The following is a 21,406-nucleotide window of genomic DNA, read 5'->3' as shown; positions in this document are numbered from 1 at the left end:
TTCCTAGCACAATGCCCTCATATCCCATCTCTGGTGGATGTGGGATCTTGTTTAAGGTTTCTTTCTGAGAAGCCAGATATAGTGCATATTTGACACTGTTGATGTTGATATTGACATGTAAGGTGTATATATACACTATTGCCCTGTTCTGAACTCTTTCTTTACTATTTCTTTCTTAAAGTTAGTTTTGCCTAGGATATGTTTTTCATTCTTAGAACCTTTATTTCACTCACGACACACTACAACTTGTAGCAGGTTCTTGGGCAGTTGCAAGAGCTATGCACAGAATATTTTGGAGGAATTGTATATTGTTTTAAGGTGCACATTATCTGATTAAACAATGTCTCATTTGTTAGCCTCATACCTGTCCCTAAATTTATCCTATATATGCAATGAGATTGTAGAAAAATAAATAGATCACTTAAAGTATTTTGACGGACTTATCTGAAAGTCTGCATAATTGCAGTCATGCACAGAATAATAATGTTTCAGTCAACTACAAATACAAGAGTGGTTCCATAAGATTAGAAATGAGCTGAAAAATTCCCATTTCCTAGTGATGTCATAACTGTTGTAATGAAGTTGGGCAATACATTATTTTTTCTATTTTTAGATATTAGAGAGACAAATTGTTATAATTGTGTTACAATTACCTATGGTATTCAGTACAGTAACACACTGCACACGTTTGCAGCCTAGGAACAATAAGCTGTAGCATGCAGCCTAGGAACAATAAGCTATAGCATGCAGCCTAGGTGGGTCGAATGTCACACCGTCTAGGTTTGTACAAGTACGTTCTGGGATGTTCTCACAAAAATAAAATCACCTAACAACGCCTTTCTCTGAACTTGTCCTTGTCATTAAGCAACGCAAGACTGTAAGTGCTGTGCTTTATATACCAATATGGAAACTATTTCTGACAGTAATTTAGACAGCTCTAGGGACAGAGATGGATTTGCTTGGACCCACCTGTATTCTGCCTGGTTCTGAACCTGGAAGTATACAGAGCTCCCTCCAGCTTACAAGGACAGCATTTAGCTAAAAAAAAAAAAAAAAAAAAAAAAGCACTCATATTTTATGGCTAATTTATTGGATTTCTCTCCTTGCCCTTTGATTACAGATCTTTGCTGGTCTCTCTCTCAAAACATCTTGTCCTTATCTGATTATAGTGGCTCTATTTTCCTCTTTGAAAGCAGTATTTGACTTTGTTTCCTAGTTATGATTTGCAGTTGACTCTTGAAAGACTGGAGCTGAGAGAGAACAGCCACTAAGACCTTCCACACTGCACCATAAAAATATTGCTCCTGCTATAGGCTCAGCCCAGCTCCTGGAAGAAGGGTTGAATGACTCATTTTTGCCATTCCTCCTTGTGGCCGAGCGAAATTAACTGCAAGACCGCTGGCTTGGTTGGTGAACACCTAGTAGCCAGGAAAAACAGCAGTGGTAAATAAGTGCATGGTTTTATTTCACGTTGTATCATGGGACTCTGAGCAACTAATGAAAATTGAGAATCCACTTTGTCTAGATCAGTATGTATTTCAAATAATTGTAATTAAAATGTAATATGGAGTGAATGCAGAAAGAGAAGAGTTGACCGGAATCAGGGAATCTTCTGCCAACTGTGTTTCCTCTTTAAATCGATTTATCCACTCTAGAGGTGGCCTAAGAAGAGATATTCTCCTCACCCTCACAAGCACAATAAGGAAAATAATTAAAAAACACATAGGTTTTCAAGATTTCTAAAAGCAATTTTAAATGCTTTGTTCATAGGACAATATGTGGCCATTATAGACAAAGATGATTTCTCAAAAATAAGTGAATGATATAAAAATAACCCATAGCCCCAATATACAGAGGGTAACAGGGAACTGTTTGGTATTTACTGTTCAGCTCATTTATCTAGTTACCCAAAACTTCATTAGATAGCAATAACAGTTTGAAAAAAAGACTCCTGTATAATACCAATTGTATCCTTTCTAAATAAAAATATTATTAATTTCTTTCTCTTAATATGACCCTTAATCTTAAGTTTGATTTTCAGATTGTAATTAGTAAACTGTGTTGATTATTTCAATGTTAAGTTATTAGTAAGAGTTAATTGGAATTCTAGTTGTCAAAAAGGTGAACAAAATATTAATCACAAATTCCAGAAGTAACTTTAATTTGATGTTGCCATTGATATCAACATAACAAAAGCTTTTTATATTACATATTGTTCATCTGTATAATTTTCTCATCTCCTGGGGGCTGTCAAATGTGATTCCTAGTGACAATATTAATTTGCCTCTAACAATCAGAATTTATAATGCTATTAACATAAATATGAATAGCTATATTAGATCTGTCAGCATGGAGAATCACATTTTCTTTGCATGTTACATATTTTTTCATATATCTATAAGACTTAGTTAATAAGACTCATGCAAAAATGTTATAAAATAATCAGAAAAACTACTCTCAACATAGCACTTTATCTTTTAACTGTCATAAATATCAAGTTGAATCCATATCTACTAATTAAAATTGTTCTGCATACCTAAACTGAAAATTATCACAAAATTATATGCTTGTAAAATTATTTTAATTACACATTATATGATTTAGTTGTGATATAGCTCATTAGGAGGGTTCATATAAATAAAAATAACAAAACTAAGGAAGATTTTATTTGGGTAAAATAGATTTTTGGAGGGGGAGCATTTGCCCCTTGTTATAGACATAAACATAGCATCTAGGTAGTTTAGAATATCACCTTCTTGTCAAATAATACATTGAAATTTTTGTCTCTGAAGAGTTCCTAGGATACAGAGAATGGCCACCTGTGACTGGGTTGGAGGTCATACTGCACCAAGCCAGCCAGACTGTGTATTCAGTTATGAGGTGTTTCTGGCAACTTCCTGGACTCAAAATAACAATCTAGTAACTGTCATTTCTCCATCAAAGTGCCGTTCCTTTTTATACTGAAGGCTTTGGTCATCTTACTAATTATAACATAATAGAATCATCTTAATTTCTCAGCACTAAATAACTGAGTTTTCTCTTTGCATTTTATTAGGGATTGGCAAAAAATTGGCCATTCATTATGTTTCCTATATAACAAGAGGAAAAACTCATAATGTAGATCCAAGTGTAATCGTTCCATTTTCCTAAGTGCTGAATCCTACACCCTGTTAATTTAAAGTAGAACATTTCCTCCCTCTTCAACACTGGTTTAATGCTCAGGTAATAATTTTAAAGCTAGTGTGTGGGCATCACAACTGTGTATTTTCTCAAACCTACATAAATGCAGAATGAACTCTGATTTCCTATTGGGTTATCTTTTTTGTATACAGAAAAAAATAGATTAAACCCAAATTATTTCCTAGTCACATGTTCCTAAGGCAGGGTGTTCATGCATGTGTGTATATTTGTTTAACCAGTGATTTATCATAAATTAAGTAGGACATATTCATACCTTTAAGTGCCTACTCTGTTTTAAGCGTTAAGCTAGGCCTCAGGGGCTGTAAAAGTTAGAGTTGACACCACAGTACCTGTTTGGAAGGAGCTTCCAGTTTATCATAAGAAATAGGAACATCACACACCGGGGCCTATTATGGGGATGGTGAAGGGGGGAGGGATGGCATTGGGAGTTATACCTGATGTAAATGATGAGATGATGGGTGCTGACGAGTTGATGGGTGCAGCACACCAACATGGCACAAGTATACATATGCAACAAACCTGCACGTTGTGCACGTGTACCCTAGAACTTAAAGTATAATAAAAAAAAAAAAAGAAAGAAATAGGCTGTCAATCAAACCCTCTCTCAATGAGCAAGAAAAGACTTCAGAAAGGAGGTAAACATTTTAGTAGATGTTCAAAAGATCAATGGGAGTCATCCAGACTGATAAGGAGGTGGAGCTTTCACCAGGTACAGAGACAACCATGCCTGAACATTTTGGAAAGTAGATTGAGTCTTGAAAACCTTAATATCCCCTGAAAAATCAATACATTTTAGAGTTGCAGGTGGTGCTTTCAAGTTAAGTGATTTCCTGAGGTCACATTGTTATCCAATAACACAGTAGGAGTGAATCCTAGGATTTCTGATAGTTTATTGTTGAATGAAATTAATTCCTAACATAAAGGGTCAATGGAAATGCAATGGTAATAAACTATATACATAACAATGCATTCATAGCATGATAAGGAAAAAAATCTTGCAGTGTTAAACTAGCTTTAATTTTAGTTTATGAAGGGTAGACTTCTTCTGCACCATAGGCATAAAAGCTTTTCACAGTACAGGTATTTTCTTGATGTGTGAATTAAAATGTAATGCTAATTAATACTATTAGGTCACAGGATTAAATATATAATTCATCCTGTCAGTTATAATACATCTGCAGACAGAAGAGAGATTAGCCTTATGTTTAGAGGAAAAATGTGTCTTTGAGACTCAGAATATAGATTACATATTAAACCATGGGAGCACAAAGGAGTGACAATATCCTCAAAATATACATGCTATTGCAGTTTAAATGATAGGGACAGCGCCGTTGTGAAAACTATGTTCAATAACACGTCTCCGAAAGGTTTGCCATGGTTGAAGAAAGAGGTCATCTTGTTTGCGAGATGGCCAGCTTTCAGATGGCTGCGAGAGTCTCATAATTGACCTAAGCAATAGTAGTTACTCTCCTGGTAGCAATCATTGTGAGACTGAAGGATTTCTGGGAGAGTATTGATACTCGGGCTCTGCTCTTAATTAAAAATGTCATTCTATTTCAAGATATGTTTTCAAGATGAGAAAATATCTGTTTTTATTCTTGATAGTTCACAATAATAATTAATGTATAATGAGAAAACTTACCCTAGTTTGACAGCATGTTCTGGAGAAGGAACTTGAAAAGAACTTCAAAATAATCATCTGAAAACATATGCAGCAAAATTATAGATGCAGAAAATAGATCAAACATATTAGAAATGAAAATACATAGAAAGTGATACATTTTCCCATGAAGAAATGGAGGTTCTCATATTGAGAGAAAGTAAATCTACCTCTATATGATATAAAAGTGAAAATATATATCACATAATATTGAAGAAAAATATCAAATGGAAGTATTAATGCCAGGGAAACTAAAAATTAAGGTGAAAATATAAAATAAAACAGTTATACTTGCAGTAATAATTATTATAACTTACCAAAAAGTTTACTCATCATTAATCATCATTTACAAAACAATACAGCATCAAAATGTATAAAGAAAAGACATAATATAAAGAGAAAATGTAATAATAGTTATAATGGGAAAATTCAAGATACTTTCCTCCAAATATGGCAGATCCAATAGACTGAAAAATGATTAATGGTAGGAAGAGATTAAAAGGTATGGAAGTTCATTTCAAACACGGTGAAGTTAATGGATACAGAGTTGGGAAAAGATGCATAGTAGAAAGTTGTTATATAGCATTTCTATCACACAGTTACAATAATTGTAAATAATGTCAAGAGCGTAGATAATAGTGAAATGTGGTGAAATAATTAAAAATGATAGCTTTGAATAATTATTACCATGCTGATAATATAATTTATTAAACTATAAAAATTCATTTTTATTCTTTTTCTTAACTTTTAGGTTCAGGAGTATATGTGAACGTTTATTACATAAGTACACTCTTGCCATGTGGGTTTGTTGTACAGATTAAGTCATCACCCAAGTATTAAGCCTAGCATGGCTATGTTTAATGGCTGTGTCTAACAGTTGGCTTTCAAAATTCCTGAAAATTGGAAAAATGGAAAGCCAGGAGAAGCTGGCTGCAGAAACCAAAGTTCTTTCTGACTCAATCTTATTCTGGGGCATTTCTCTCAGGCTGAAAAATGTTTGGGGCCACCAGAAAAGAGACAATCACAACTACTTTTTCATTCTTCAACAGGATCAAAGAAATTATCTCTCATAAGTGAGAGTTCTATGTGATCAAAGAAAGAGAGTTTCCATCAGAAATATTAAATCACATCATCTTATTTGGTGCAAGAAATGAAACTGTAGCCCTGTCTTTCCTATCCATCTGTTTGAGAATTAGAGTTGAGGAATGAAATGTTTATCAAAGGGACATGTTTCAGTGCATTTACTTAAAAAGAGATAAAAAGTCAGACATTTTCTGATGGAAACATAAGAAGTCTTAATATCATAAGGATGTCAATTCACATCAAATCAATTTAGTTTATAAAATCTGAATTCTAATGTGAAGAAACTTTTGAATGAGATTTAAGAAGATAGTTTTTATATTTATCTGTATTAGAAAAAAGAAGAGTTTTTTCTCTTTCTTTTAAAAAATTTATTATTATTATTATTATTATATTTTAATTTGGGGGTACATGGCGTATAAATTTATGGGTTATATGAGATGTTTTGATACAGGCGTGCAATGCAAAATAATCACATCATGGAGGATGGGGGTATCTATTCTTTCAAACATGTATCCTTTGTGTTACAAACAGTCTAATAACACTCTTTTAGTTATTTAAAAGTGTACATTGAAGTTAATATTAACTATAGTGACCCTGTTCTGCTTTCAAATATCGAGTTTTGAAAAGAGAGAACAATGATAGAGTTATGAAAATCAAGCGGGATGCTACATACACAATGCTTTGCTCAGAGATTGCTTAAAAAATATTACCTTTTTATCCCCCCACCCGAGATGGAGTCTTGTTCTGTCACCCAGGCTGGAACGCAGTGGCACGATCTTGGCTCACTACAATCTTCACCTCCTGGGTTCAAGCAATTCTCCTGCCTCAGCCTCCCGAGTAGCTGGGATTATGGGCACCCGCTATTGTGCCTGGCTAACTTTTGTATTTTTAGTAGAGACAGAGTTTCACCATGTTGGCCAGGCTGGTCTCAAACTCCTGACCTCGTGATCCACCCACCTCGACTTCCCAAAGTGCTAGGATTACAGGTGTGAGCCACCGTGCCCAGCCAACATTACCTATTTTTATATACACATCAGATATTAAATGGATCAAAACAATATTTATACTACATATGCATGGTGCAAAATATCAAAGTATAATGAATACCCACATACAGACCACACATCTAAAAACAAGGATTATTACCATTCATTTAGAAGTTGCCACTTACGCTCTTCCTGACCCTATCCCTTACCCCTCATCCTGCTCAGACGTAACTTGTATTAGTCCATTCTCACGCTGTGGCAAGGACATACTTCAGACTGGGTAATTTATAAAGGAAAGAGGTTTAATTGACTCACAGTTCAGCATGGCTGGGAAGGCCTCAGGAAACTTACAATCATGGCAGAAGGCACCTCTTCACAGAGCAGAAGGAGAGGGGATGAGTGCAGAGTGAAGGGGAGAAAAGCCCCTTGTAAAACCATCAGCTCTCATGAGAGCTCACTTACTATCACAAGAATAGCATGGAGGAACCACCATCATGACCTAATCACCTCCCATGAATTGTCTCCCTCAACACATGAGGATTACAATTCACATTACAATTCAAGATGAGATTTGGGTGGGGACACAGAGCTAGACTATATCATAGCTACTACACTAAATTTTGTCTTTTTTATTTTTTGCTTTTCTTTATAGTTTTTTACACGTTTGTATTCTATAGTAATTTATTAGGTAATTTTGGAAAATTTTGAAGTTTATTTAAATGAAACCATACTTATGTATTTGCCTACATGTTTTTATTTTTTCTGTGAGAATTTTTTGGGATTGAGTCATGCTTTGTATAGCTATAATTGATTCATTTTTACCATTGTTTGTTATTCCATTAAGGAATATCCCAGAACTTATTTACTGATTCTATTATTCATGCTCAGTTTGAATATTTCTAAGTTTTTTTTTGCTCTTACCACCAGCACATCTTTGAATATTTATGTCTATCCACTTGTGTTAATATAAAATTTTCTCTATTTCATCAATACAAGTGTTAATGGTAGGATCGAGCAGAATGTTCATTTTCACATATATAAAATAATGCTAAATTATTTTCCATAATGTTTACATATACTAATCCTTCACCAGAAGTACATAAATATTCTATTTTGTTTTCTTTATACCTTTATTGATATATAATCAGATATTTTTTATTTATCTCAAACCTGTGAATACACAAAGGTATCTTGTATTATTCTTGGCTTATATTTTCTTTATTAATAATGAGGTTGATCATCTTCTCGTATGTTTATTTACCATCACGTCTTCGGTGAAGTGATAAACTTTCTCAGTTTTTTGACTGAAGTTGTCTTTATTTGCCCTTGTACTTGAAATACTTTTTTCCAGCTATTGAATTCTTGGTTGACAAACATTTTCTCTTAGTTCACTGAAGGTATCTGACTTCCATTATTGTTGTTAAGAAGTCAGCAGCTGTCTAATTGTTGCTCCTTGAAAGATTCTCTCTTTTTTTATTTTATCCCAGGATGCTATTAGAGATCTTTTATGTGGTGGTCTGCAGTGCTTAATTGTGAATTTCTTTTCACTTAACTTTTTTTGGATTTGCTTGGCTTCTTAAATGTGTCTTTTATCATTTCTGAAAAATTTTCAGCCACTAGGTTTTCAAACGTAAACTTTCCTCTCCTTCTGAAACTTTGATTAGACATGTGATCCTATTATTTCATCTTATATCTCAGTATTTCTTAACATCACTTAATATTTTTCAGCTCTTTTTCCTCTTTATGTGACTACATTCTGGATATTTTCCATCAAATTATCTTAGAGTTCGTTACTATGTTCTTTAAGTATGTCTAATTTATTGTTGATTCCATCCAAAATTTTTTATACCTCTTTATAAATTGTGAATTTATACATTTCCTAAAATTAAATTAACCTTGCTCTCCTGGGAGAAACTCCACTTTGTCATGGAGCCTAACATATTATTTATTATTCGATTTACTTCACTAACATTATACTTTATGTTTCTAATGAGATTGTATTATAACTTTTCTTTCTCCTACTTTCTTTAAAGGTTTGTGTATAAATAGTATACTGGACAGGATTTCTCAACTTCAGTGCTGTTGGTCATTTGGACCAGATCATTCTTCATTTTGGGGGCTGTCCTGTACATTGTAGATGTTTAGCAGCACCCCTGGCTTCTACCCACTACATGTCAGTAGTATCCACTATACCTGCAGTTATGATAGCCCAGACATGTCTCCAGGCAAGCCAAATGAACCCTCAGGAGGAAATTTGTCCCAGTTGAGAACTACTACACTTTTAAAATGATCAGAAAGACAAGGAGTAAAGATTATCCTACAAAATGTATGGACCATAGTCTTTCTAGCTGTCAAAGATAAGAAAGAGTAGTACTCTGAAACTGTCAGAATACAAGAAACAAAATCAACATTATATGCATTTTCTTGGATGGGATCCCAGAACAGAAAGGAAAGAAATACATTTTATGAAAGTTGTGATGTTGTATGAGTGTTGATTTTCTGGCGTAAGTGTTAGAGAGGGTTAAGAAGAGTGTCTTTGGCCGGGCGCGGTGGCTCAAGCCTGTAATCCCAGCACTTTAGGAGGCTGAGATGGGCAGATCACGAGGTCAGGAGATCGAGACCATTTTGGCTAACATGGTGAAACCCCGTCTCTATTAAAAAAAATACAAAAAACTAGCTGGGTGTGGTGGCGGGCGCCTGTAGTCCCAGCTACTCAGGAGGCTGAGGCAGGAGAATGGCGTAAACCCGGGAGGTGGAGCTTGCAGTGAGCTGAGATCCGGCCACTGCACTCCAGCCTGGGTGACAGAGCAGACTCCGTCTCAAAAAAAAAAAAAAAAAAAAAGTACACATAGGAGTGTTTGGGCAGCAGAGTGGTGATGCATTATATCTATGGCTTGCTTTCATTTGGGTCAGAAAATTACTACTACTATTAATAGTAGAGATAGTGGGGAGAGGGAGAGAAAAATATTAAAGTGAAATATTGACAGTAGAGAAATTTAAGTGAGGTTGATAAGATAGTGCTTTGTAGTGTTTTTCAACATTCCTGTAAGTTTAAATTATTTCCTAGTAACTTATTTAAAAAAAATGTATGTTTCTTATTTTATGGTACATTGAAAATGGGTAAGTAAAACTTAAAAATTAGTATTACTGATCTCTTATATCAGATATTAGGTAATAAATGCCAGCTGAGGAGGATCATCTGGTTTTGACACAAATTTAGTTATCTTAATTCTACAACCAAACCATTGAACCCACTTATAAACAAACCTCCAATGCAAAATTTCTCCGAGATGATAAACAAAATGGTTAGATGAGTCTCTGCCTCTGACAAGCTACAGTTTGAGCTATAGTTTGCAACGATTAGCTAACTTTGGGAACATTACATTACCACTCTAAATCTCAGTTTATTCAGCTGAAGGTAAAATAAAAATAATACATATTTCATGCTTTTTAGCACTAAAGATAATACACATAAAATTTCTTTGCACAAGGCAATTCACAAATTGCATACAAATTTCACAGATATTGGCTATTAGTTTGTGAAGGTCTTTTTTTAAGCAAAATTTTTCTTTGATAATACTTTAATCTTAACAGGAAAGTGGAGCTTTCATCTCCCAACTAGAGAAGTAATATGTTGAGTTCATTCACTCCAGTGTATAAATTAATCCTTTTATATTATTTTATAGAATAATTTCTGGTAGAGGACAGGTGACTGAGGGTCTCCTAGTCCCTGAAGGATATCTGGTCATTTACCATTGCTGATGGAAATCTTTCCAATGTAGCCTATTATCAATGAACTACAGAATTCTCAAATATCAAACTTACTTTTCTAGACTTCATTATTCCACTCTGTTGCCATTTTCAATGTTCAGTTATACTGAATTTCCATTTCCATTCTGCATACATGTTGTCTTCTTTTCTTTACTCACAATCTGCTGCCTATGTGAATTTTTCTCTCCCGCCTATTATCTTCTTTTGAAAGCGCACCCTTGTTCAAAGTGTGACAGGTGCTGCCACTTCTTTAGGCAGCATCCTAATCTAACCAGCTGGGATTACTCTCTCTCTTCCAAGCTTGCTCCCATAGTACATTCAGTTGCATAGGATTTCTGCACAGGAATCATGAGTAAGATCCTCAGTGGTAGGCAGGTTTCAGTTTACAAATGACTCGTGTTCCATTGTGTGGAATAATAAAGAGATAGTATGAGTCTGCCTAAGCATCATCTGTGTCATGGTTCATATAAACAATGCATCCGTTCACTCCTGCAACCAGGGCGTGAATTCACTCATTTGACTAGTACCATTACAGGGTGAAATAATGCGTACACGTGAGGGCATAATACGTCAAGTGAGTGAAGATTCAATTGTGGAGTTTCTCACTTGTACCATCTTTATGTAAGACTGATAATGCTTGCTAAAAAAAAAATTATATTGTGCATTTAGCTTCAACGTTACTTGTGTCTTATTTGTCCTGCTCTCTATGAAGTGCTTAAAGACAGCATCAAAATCGTATAATAAGCAATAATAACTGAGGGTTTACTATATGCCAGTCACTGTGTGAGGTACTTTATATGCATTATGCATATGTAAATAATCCTCGTTACAGCCATATTAGTTAGGTACCATTATTAATCCAAGTTTTCTAGTGAGGAAACTGAGTCTGAGAGATTTATTGTTGCCCAAGGGTTGATATACACTAATTATCAGAAACATGCTGGCTAATTACAAAACTCAAATATTATCTACCACGTTATTCTTCTATAATGTTTATAAAATTTGATTGGATTCTTTTCAGGCCATGAAAATCAAATTGTGAAAAAATTTATTGTATCATTTTAGCAGAAACATTTTACAGTAAATGTGTTACATTAATGGTTGCTAAGTTTGTTGAATTGCAAGGATTCTTTATGCCATGTTTATGGTTAAAATTCCTTGAACCATAATTGATTCATGTCTAAAGTCACGAACTATTCATTGTCTAAATTATATAAAAATTGGTTAAACTCAAATTGTGATTTATTGGCTCCTTCCATAAATGGAATCAGGAAGTTTTGACAAATCTATATCTGTTAGTCTGTAAGACATTTCCATTTATGTCTCAAGTAAATTGAGTAAGCTGCATTGATTGATGATATATGGTTTTTAAATATAAGACCACAAAATAGAACATCTAAGTGATATGGCAAATATTTCAGAAAAAAAAATAACTGAACAAAATACATTCCTACTTCACACCATTGTAAAACCAAATTAAAATAATATTAGAGGAATTGAAAATAGGGAAATGCCCCAAATTTTAGTTTTATCTCATAATAACATTCCTTTTTTGAGATTTTTCTAGGCTTTTAATATTACCAAACTTCTTTTGCCTGAATAGTCAGTATATGTGTATTTATATTAGTTCTTAAAGTAATCCAACAAGCATGCACAATTGATTAGTGTCATTAGAATCTATTTTATAAAACTGTGATTACACCATTTAAAAATAGGTGTTTCATACTCAGCTCATGGAGCACAATTAAACCATTTTATGTTAATATTGTGTAAATGTGTGACTGAAATTTCTGCAGCACTCACTATTTTATTGTCTATTAAAAATTCTAATGAACCACTTAATTGGGTATATGTATTTTAAGTTTAAAAGGAAAACATTATGGCATACTTTGAGGAAATTCTATTCTTCTACTTTAGATTATATATATATGTGTATATATATATATATATATTATAATAACTGTCTAGGTAAGCTACTTTAAAGCTATTTAAATTGAACTAGCTCAAGTCAATTGCACCATACATTTAGATAACAGAATTTACAAATGTTTTGCTATAACTAGATTAAAAGGAGGTTAATGCTTCCATACAATGACTAAACTGGCAACAATTTTAATAGTAGGATCCACTAGGTTACATAAGTCATTTCACTGTACAAATGTTCTTTGATTTAAGATAGGGTTAAGTCCTGAAAAACCCATTGTAAGTAGAAAATATAATTTGAAAATGCATTTAATACCTCAATAAATGCATCTTATGGTCAAAAAATCAAAAGTCAATCCATTGTTTGTTAAGGACTGTCTATACTGTAATTGGAAAGACAAGGCATAACCTACTTTCAATCTTGAATATTTACACACCTCTCTCTGGCTATTTTTGGGTTTACCAGAAACATAGTTTGGCTACAATACAGACTGGAAATAATTAACATAAAATAAAAAAAACTACTTTTATTGTTAAAAATATTATGAAATTTGGAAAAATGCTCCAAAATAATTTTTCTTTCTAACTAATAATGTTATCTTCCTTTATCACTAGCTGCCACTCATTGCCAACTATGCATAGAATTTATATCTAAAATTGGTTCTCATGGGTAGAAATTGTATCAAAATTAGAAGTAGCAAATGATGAAACTTTACATGCAAAATGGCTTATTACCCCACCATTCTTTTCATTTCTGAACTCTCAAATCCTATCCTAGGAAGATCAGGATCAATAGGATTTTGATGTGCTCCTGATAAAAGGTTTCTTGTGCAGGTAATGGGGATCCAGGATAGAAATATGAATATAATTTGTAATTAAGGATTATCTAATCATTTACATGATCAGAATACACTATGTTTTGCTAACTCAAATGCACTTTCACTGAAATGAAAATACTCATTTATTGGTGCAGTATAGCCATATTTCTCTGAAATAAGAATACTGGTGTGTCATTTATATGTGTATTTTACTCTAAATTATCACCATCAACCAGGCTATTGGGTGCTCAATAAATATTTGGTAAGTTAATATTTATAATAAGACCTTTTCTCCCAGGAAGATAAACAGGGCATCATTTTTTTTTTTTTGCTCAAAATTTCATACAGTCCTATCAGCAAAATAAATTATAAAATTTTAGGTAAAGCAATTTTCTCTCCACAAAGCAATTTTCTATCAGTCTGTTCCAACTCACACTTGGTCTTACAACTAGAAAAAGGGCCATTGTGGTAGCAGAAATAGTAAAACAAAGGATATCTGCCCACTTTAATTTTATACTGAGAACTGTATTGTTAAACAGAATTACAAAAGTATTTTGAAAATATCTTAAATACTTCAAGCTACAGTTGTTGTAATTGCATAAAGCACAAGTCCTGCAAACTCAATTCATATTTTTACATTTAGCATCTTAAGAATATTGGCTAAAAATAGAGTTTTGAAAAAAATCATTGATAATGGAGATTGAGTGCACATCGAGTACACTGCAGTTATTCTTCTCAAAATGCTGCTTTCTACTAGCATCAATATAATGAGGTGATATAAAACCGTTGCTACCTCTGATTGGAACAATTTATTTGGCTTAGAAGCATCAGAGTATAGTGTTCTGGAATTTATAACTAGGTAGAAGCAATTTTATTTTTATACTTAAAACCATTGAAAGTCTTACTTCACAAGATTATGTGCTTATGACAGCTCATGCAGTTGTTTCCCACCAACTTTTCCCGGTGATTTGCCATCCATTGATAACCATTGCTTGGGTCCTTGAAGCAGTCATTTCACTAGAAATTGCAAAGTGATGCTTTTCTAATTCCATTATTTATCCTTAATTTATTCTCTTGAAATATTCTACATACAATAAGTTTCTTTCTACTAGAGCTATTCTGCTAGCCTTAAATATTCATTCTAGAAAGCCAAAATAAATGCTTATACCTATCCATTTTGTTGTAGATTTTCAGGGTAATGGGTTGGTGCCTGTAGTAATCTCCACATGAGTTGTCCCCTTCCTTTTGTTCCCTTCCCTTAACTACTCATCCTCGTGAATCCCTCATTCTTTTTTACTAATGAATTTACAATTTTTATAATATATTTTATATGTTTAATCAATTTAATTATTATTTTCTTCAATGTTCTAAGTCTCTCTATTTAGATAAGCATAAGCTCTTTGTGATGGCTTTCATTATTTTGAACTGGCTTCTTTAATCTTTGGTATCTTTCTTGTTTTCAGAAACAGAAAGATGGCCCAAGCTCACCTTATGTGTGTGTGTATATGCATGTAGGTGTTTATAACGAGATTTTTATACTATAAAAGAATTCACTCATTCAACTTTGAGTTATTACGATGACTGAAGTAGTCAAGATTTTTCTTAATTCATTGAATAGATGACAAATCTCAACTTATGGTAAATCACTGGAGTGGAGGGCATAAAAGGGGGTGGTATCTTGAATTGGAGAAGACAAATTTTGAGACACAGTATGACAACTTCCAGTTTCCATTCTGAGAGCTTGAAAGTCATCACTCATCCTCACAAGAAAAAAGCTGAACAAGCCAAAATGACTTAAAAAGTCTGTCAGATAATTAAAGTAACAGGACCAACAGCATTCTCAAAAATTGGAAAAACAAGTGAATATATTATATACAAATAAGATTGCCAGAAGAAGTCATTGGAACAGTTAAACCAAAACTTCAATTCCAGAGGGTGTGTATAGACTAGCTTGAGAGTTACAATCTCCCCCAGATGCCTAATCTAGAGAGATTTCTGTACTTTCCCAGGATTTACCTCTAGGACAAAACCCACCAGATTTTCAGATGAACAGGAAAAAACTCCAACATGTTTGGTCAGAGGGAAGAAATAGCAAAATTTTCTGAAAACCTAGAGCTTTGTTAACAACGAAGGCCAACTTAGCAAGGCAAAGACTTCATCAGAGCCTAGTGATTTCCAGCATGAAGGAAGGTGTTAGTCTTCATGTCTCATCCAAGGGAGACAGGAGGAGTCTGAGATGCATTTCTGAAGGTCACAGCCCAGGGACACACATCCACTGAAAGACTGAGATCTAATCTCTCCATACACCTTACTGCCCCCATCAATAAGGCTTCTGTAAAATAAGAATGGATTACAGTTAAAAAACTGAAATATTCTGATTCTATTTAAGGAAGAAAAACCCAAAGAAAAACCCAAAGACGGCAAAACAAAACAAAAGCAAAGATACTACAGAAACTGAATCCTCTGACAAATACAGACACAGTGAACAGCAAACATAGCCTGTCTTGTAGCCAGATAAACATAACACCGCACACTAAAAGCATAGCTATTTCAGTTAGCATTACTCAATACAGTATGTCTAACTTTCAAAAACATTATAAGCATGATAAAAGGTAAGAAAAACACAATCTAAAGAGACAAAGCAAGCAACAGAACTAGACCCAGACATGACAGATATTTTGGAATTATCAGATTGGGAATTTAAGACAACTATGATTAATATGCTAAGGGCTTTAGTAGAAAAAGTGGACAATGTTCAGGAATTGATGGTTAAAGTAGCCATAGAGATGGGAGCTCTCATAAGGAATAAAAAGGAGAAGCTGAAAATAAAAATCATAAAGAATGCCTTTGATGAGCTCATCAGTACACTGAATATAGCCAAGGAAAAAAATTAATGAGCTTGAAGTTAGGTCAATAAAAACTTCCCAAACTCAAATGCAAAAAAAAAAAAAAAAAGAAGTTGGGGAAAAAAACCCTAGAATATCCAGGAAGTGTGAGACAATTACAAAAGGTACAACATATGTATAATGGGAATACCAGAAGATGCAGCACAAGAGAAAGGAACAGAAAAAATATTTAATTTATATGGCTAAGAGTTTTTAAAAATTAATGACAGAAACTAAATAAAAAACAAATTATCGAAAGAAGGCATAGGATAAAACATTTTACCAATAGAAGAATAAGGATATTTATATCAGACTTTTTGATAGAAACCATAAAAGCAGAAGAGACTAGAGTCAAATATTTAACATGTTGAAAGAAGAAATCTCTCAACCTAGAATTTTATATTCATTGAAATTATCCTTCAAAGAGAATAGAAATATAAAGACTTTCTCAGACATTTCTCTCAAGACAGGTATACTAACAAGAAATGACATACCTGTTTTGAGAGAAATTTTAAAATAAGTTCTGAGAGAAGGAAAATAATATAGATCAGAAACTAGGACCTACATAAAGAAAGGGAGAGTGTCAGAGAAGGAATAAATTAAAGTAAAATAAAATCTTATTCTTATATGGTCTAATAGAGAACTATTTTCTCACTCCTACCACATCTAATAGATGATTGTCCATAGTAGTAACAGGAACAATGTGTTGGGTAATTATAGCATATGTATAAGTGAAATGAATGACAGCACTGTTATAAGGGATGCAATGGCAGAATTGGAATACTCTGTCATAAAAGTACCTGCACTGCCTGTGAAATGGTATGTCAAAGCAAATTTATATTAGTTCCAAACGGGCATTTCAAACTCTAGGGCAACCATTAAAAAGGCCAAGAAAAGCCGTATAATTCATATGGTAAGAGTAGAGAAAAGGGAATCATGTAAAATGCTCCATTATACTCAGAGAAGGCAGAAAATGAAAAAAGAGATGCCATGTTAGCATTTAATAAAAAGAAAGCTGAAGTAGGTGTATTAAATTCACACAAAATCAACTACAGAACAAAAAAAATTATCAGTGATGAAGAGAGGAATTTTTCATAATAAAAGTCTTAATTCTCCAAGAAGACATAACAATTCTTAACATATATGCCCTTAACAACAGAACATCAAAATACACGAGGCTAAAACAAATAGAATGGTAAGGAGAAGTAGATGAATCCACTATTATGTTTGGAGATTTCAGCACTCCTCTATCAGTATTGACAGATCCACTAGGCAGGAAATCAGTAAGACATTGTAATACTACACAGCATCCTCAGCTTCTTTAAAGTTGTAAGATCTCAGAGGCAGAATTAGCTGCATGGAAATGAAAGGGTAGTCCCTGGGTGGTAGTGTAACCCTCATTTGTTTGGATCAATCTCTCTGAAACTGACCCAACTGTCCCAGAGAACTGATGTCTACTGTTTTTTATTTATTTATTTATTTATTTATTTTGTGTGTGTGTGTGTGGGGGGGGGTATTTTGATAAATATAGAAACTGACTCCTCTGGTCTGAAATCTTGAGACTTACATTTGTCTTATCTGTGCTTCTTCCTCAGGAAACCCACCCATAGGCCTCTAAGATATCAAAGGACTGAAACTTACCAGATCACTGTATCCTGACAATGAGTTGCAACACCCTTAATTCATCATAATTCCTGTTTACAAACTCCTCTTCCTTACCCTTCCTTAATTCCTGCTTTCCCACACATAGTTACATTTCTTCCCTGCTATATAAACCCCTAAGTTTAGTCAGTCGGAGAGATGGATTTCAGAATTACTTCCCTTTCTCCTTGGGTACAGTACCCGAATAAATCCTTCTTCCCTAGCAATACTTGCCGTCTTAATGATTGACTTTCTGTGTGGCAAGCAGCAGAACCTAAACTGAACCTCTGGTGTTTTGGTAACAGAACGAGGTGAGAGAGGATCCCTATAGAGGTGGGATTTATAATGCTCCACATTTAATTATCTCCTGGGTTGGACACTGAGACAACAGTTTGAATAAATACATAGATTACTGAAAACTACTTTCCCTTAATTTATCTTACCTATTTACTGTAGACTTAATGGAAAGAAAACTCTTCCTTTTTACTCTCCTTTTTTTTAACTAACCTTGATTTCTGTTTTTTGTTTGTTCTTAACAAAGTTTTATTTGAAACAAATAGGCCCAATATACATCAAGTAGAAGGAGACAGTCTCTAAATTTAGAAAACGTAAGTAATGTCTATAAACCCTGGATTTACAATCAACATGTGAGTCTTAGCCAAATGCAATCTACTGGAGCCTGTGTTTAAGTCCATATTTGAATTATTATTATTTTCAAAAATGTGTTTGCTCTAAATATTTACCTCACAAGAATTCGTACATCAGTAAAGCCTAAACAGTTAAACTACTACTCTAACCTGATTGATCACTTATCTTTGCTAGGTAACTATCATTAGTCTCTTATCTCACAGAATTAATGTTACTAATATTAATTAAAGCTGAATAAAATTTATTGTTTTATTTGGTTATTTAAGCTTAATCTCTTAAAAGTCTATTGTGAAAGCAGGCCTTATATAAATGATAAAACACAAAAGCAAAAATTAGGTAGGCATTATTCACATTTGAGTCAATCTGATTTTCAATTGCATGATATAAACTCTTCAACTCTAAATTTCAAAAAATAGAAAAAGTGTAGATGGTACAACTATGCATCATTTATGATAGTGTGAATCCCTATATAAACAAACACACAAAATGCATAAAGACTACAGCCATTAGTGTTATCTTTTTAAAAATTTAGATAAATGTAATGGGTAAAGCTTTAGAATCATGGGCAATGATGTCAAAAAGATAGATAAATTGCTTGTAGACTCCTTGATAAAATATGCTGATACAACTAGCTGTCAATGGATGACACTATAAGATTTGGAAGTATAGGGTTCATGTCTTCTCTATATTTTTTTCAACCATCTCTCTAAGATTTGCATAGCAGTGTTCTATCTGGTGTCCTATACTGCGTGGTCATTCAGACACTACATATTCTCACCACCTGATCACCATAAATATTTGCTGCTGGAGAAAATGTTTATTATTTTGAACTGTTTGGACCTACGGCATTTATGACTGCAGTAATAAGTCATAACCTAGGATTTAGGCAGAATGACTGAAAAATTTCAGCTGTTTTCACGATCTATTTCAGTAGCTAAGGTCAAAGCAATCATGAGGGACCTTGGACTGCTTGCTAAGGCAGGCAAAATTACTTATTTGACAACACAATAATCTGTGCATTCAGGTGAGGTCTCTAGGTCACAGTTCAAGCCTGGCTCTTCTCTTGACTGCTTAACCTAAAAATATCTTATAATTTATATAGAATTTTATAATGTAAATAGTATGACTTGCAATTGTATAACGTGAATTTTTTAAAAATACCACTATCACTTAAAAAATATATACATTCCAAAACAATGCTTAAGACTCACATTTAGAAGTGAATTCCTCAGAACATGAATTAATATTTTGTATGGGATATTCTAATTCTAGACCAAGAGGGGCAGGCAATGACTCACACCTATAGTTGGGTCCTGGATGCTACAGTGAGCAATGTTGGAGACAGGATCCCAGAGTGAGCCCAAATAAACACATGATGTGTACTGCGAGGTGAACACCCAACATCACACAGCTGGTGAGTGGCTTTCTAGATTCAAAGTTCTGCTATGTAGTATTGCAGAAATGAATAAATCTGGCTTCCACTATGAATTTATAGGATATCTCTGGCATTGAAACTGAGAATATGAACTAACAGCATAGGAATTTTTGTCAAAAAGATGCTGAATAAAGAACTGTTCAGAAGGTAGATGAGAAAAGAAGATAGTACACTGTATAGGGAAAAATAGACACCTGCTGTATGAAACCTTACAAATAGTAAAATAACTGTTTACGCGTATTTCCCAATAATATTATTTAAGGCATTATTTCAAATACTTCACTGAATAATCAAAATATAATCTTAGTTTTTCATGATCCAAGGCTTTACCTTGAAATTCAAAATACACTTTCTTAATTCTATTTTAGGTTCTTATATTTTATTTAGTACTTTGATTGCTAAATGTTTGCTCTTTACATAATGTTATCTTAGTTAACTGCCAAATTCTGATTCATAAAATTACAGATAATTTTTCCTGACAGAGGATAGGATTATCCAGATGTGGAATCCATGAAGTAGCAAACAATAAGTTAAAAATATCAAATTGGAATAATTTTATGCATTTGTATTTTTAATGGGCAGTCTCTCCTGTGTTTAAAATATTGGGCACTGAAGTCAGAGAGACTTTTGATTAAATACAGACAACTTACTGACTGACCTTGAGCCAGTTACTTCCATTCTCTTTGCATCGGCTTTTTCATTAATGCAACAGGGATTTAATAGTTTCTACCTTACTTTATGTTGTGAGTTAGAAATGAGATAATTTAGGTACTTGATATGTACTCAATATAACCTTAGTCATGAAAACGGATCAGCAATTTTGAGATAGCTCTGTGTTCAAATTATATATAACTGTGTGTATTAAAATAATAAAGTTTTAGAGTTCTTTTAAAAAATTATTATTATTATTATTATTTTAAATGGGGTCTCACTCTGTCACCCAGGCTGGAGTACAGTGGCGCAATCTGAGCTTACTGCAACCTCCACCTCCCAGGCTCAAACAATCCACCGCCTTAGCCTCCCAAATAGTTGGGACGACAGGCATGTGCTACCCCAGCTGGCTAATTTTGGTATTTTTTTGTAGAGACTGGGTTTCACCGTGTTGCCCAGGCTGCTCTCAAACACCTGAACTCAGGTGACCCGCCCTCCTCAGCCTCCCAAAGTGCTGGGATTACAGGCGTGAACCACTACACCCGACCTTAGAAAGTAAAGTTATTTAAGTTATTTATAACTTTTTAAGGTCGGGTGTAGTGGTTCACGCCTGTAATCCCAGCACTTTGAGAGGCCAAAGTGGGAGGATAAACTGAGGTTAGGAGTTCGAGACCAGCCTTGCCAACAAGGTGAAACCCCATCTC

At 33.8% G+C, this 21,406-nt stretch overlaps 1 long non-coding RNA gene across 2 annotated transcripts in view; it reads left to right on the top strand.

Annotated features, from left to right (window-relative positions):
- LOC126941012 (uncharacterized) overlaps nucleotides 1–20,299 on the top strand; it is a 140,078-nt gene extending 119,779 nt beyond the window's left edge. For both annotated transcript variants that reach the window (XR_007721046.1, XR_007721047.1), the window contains 3 exons: nucleotides 17,923–17,977; nucleotides 18,529–18,576; nucleotides 19,889–20,299. This is a non-coding gene — a long non-coding RNA (uncharacterized LOC126941012). The remainder of the gene's footprint in view (nucleotides 1–17,922; nucleotides 17,978–18,528; nucleotides 18,577–19,888) is intronic.
- The last annotated feature ends 1,107 nt before the right edge of the window (nucleotides 20,300–21,406 follow it).

This window comes from Macaca thibetana, chromosome 18 (assembly GCF_024542745.1).
Source record: "Macaca thibetana thibetana isolate TM-01 chromosome 18, ASM2454274v1, whole genome shotgun sequence".
NCBI lineage: Eukaryota > Metazoa > Chordata > Mammalia > Primates > Cercopithecidae > Macaca > Macaca thibetana.
The sequence above is the reverse complement of the archived record's forward strand: the minus strand, read 5'-3'. Positions and strand labels throughout refer to the sequence as shown.